Raw genomic sequence first — 1,643 nt, 5'->3', positions numbered from 1 at the left:
GCACTGAAAATGGTCTTCAAAGCTAGGCACAGTGGCTCATATCTATAATCCTAGCATTTTAGGAGACTGAGACAGGAAGATTGCTTAAGCCTAGGAGTCTGAGACTAGACTGGGCAGCATAGTGAGACCCTGTCTCTACAAAAATCAAACAAACAAACAAACAAAAATCAGCCATGTAGCTGTAATCCCAGTATTTGGTGGTGGTGGTGGGGGTGTTGAGCCCAGGAGTTTGATGTTACACAGATCTATGATTGCACCACTGCACTGCAGCCTGGGTGACAGAATGAGGATATGTATTTATTTTAAAAATATAATGTTTGATGTGAAATTTTTTTCATAATTTTTGGATCAGTGTTTAACTTTTTAGCCAGAACTATCTAAATTTGCTGACATTCTGATTGATCATCAAGGCAGAAAATCAGTCATCACAGATGTGTACCTAATCTATAGCTAATTTTAACCATTTTCCACTGGCATTATGTAGAGACCTTGATGAAACATTGGAAATAATATTATCCTTATTATTGATAAAATAATGAAAATACTATTTTTTAATATATGTTTTACTCCTGTGACTTAAAATATGACAATTACTTTTTTACCTGAAATCAGTGAAATGATTTGTGTCGAATAACTAGAAAGTGTTTTTCAGATAACATATTTGAGAAACATTGCTATAAAGGAATATTTTGAAAAATACTAGATGAGAAACTCAAGGCTTTGGAGTATGGAACAGAAAGATCATTAGCAAGGGAAATCCTATGTTTTTTTAAAAAAACAAACAAACAAACAAACAAATAAATGAAAAGAAGAAAGGAAGGAAGGAAAGAAAGGAAGGAACCGAAAAGAACAGATAAGAAAAGACATGGGACTTCACTATGTGGCTCAGGTGGGTCTAAACTCCTGGGCTCAAGTGATCCTTCTGTGAGTACCTGGGGCTATAAGCATGCACCACCACACCCAGCTCCAGAAATTTTATAGTTTCTAATAACAAAATTGAAATAAGAGAGGAGGGAGTCAGAAATAAAACATATATTAAAAATAGCATTTAATTATTTTTATCAATAATAAGGATTTTTGTCTGTCTTATTTTTTGTAGAGACAGGGTCTCACTATGTTACCCAGGCTGGTCTCAGACTCCTAGGTTTAAGCAATCTTCCTGCCTCAGCCTCCTAAAATGCTAGGATTATAGATATGAGCCACTGCACCTGGCCTGGAAGACCATTTTCAGTGCTCTTTCAGAACATACATTGGCAACTACATCACCTCAAAATATTTTAATTTGAAAGATTGTAGCAAGTAGATTTATTTTCATTTGCATATGGTCCTGGAAAGTATTTTTGTGTGATGTCAGAAAGTCCTCCATTTCATTTAGGTTTTCAAGTTTATTTCCATACATGTGCACATAGTAATCTCTGATAATCTTCTGTATTTCTTTGGGCTCAGTTGTGACTTAATCTTTTACATTTCTGATTGTGTTTAATTGGACTTTTTCTCTCTTTTTCTTGGTCAATCTGTCTGGGAGTCTGTCAATCTTATTTATCCCTTCAAAGAACCAATTTTTTGTTCCTTTGATTTTTTTTTTCTATTATATTATTGTCTTTTATGTCCCGTATTTAGGCTTTTATTTTGGTGATATGGAT

This window comes from Carlito syrichta, unplaced genomic scaffold, assembly GCF_000164805.1.
Source record: "Carlito syrichta isolate Samal-C Ts95f unplaced genomic scaffold, Tarsius_syrichta-2.0.1 Scaffold304472, whole genome shotgun sequence".
Lineage (NCBI taxonomy): Eukaryota > Metazoa > Chordata > Mammalia > Primates > Tarsiidae > Carlito > Carlito syrichta.
Note: the sequence above shows the minus strand (reverse complement) of the source record.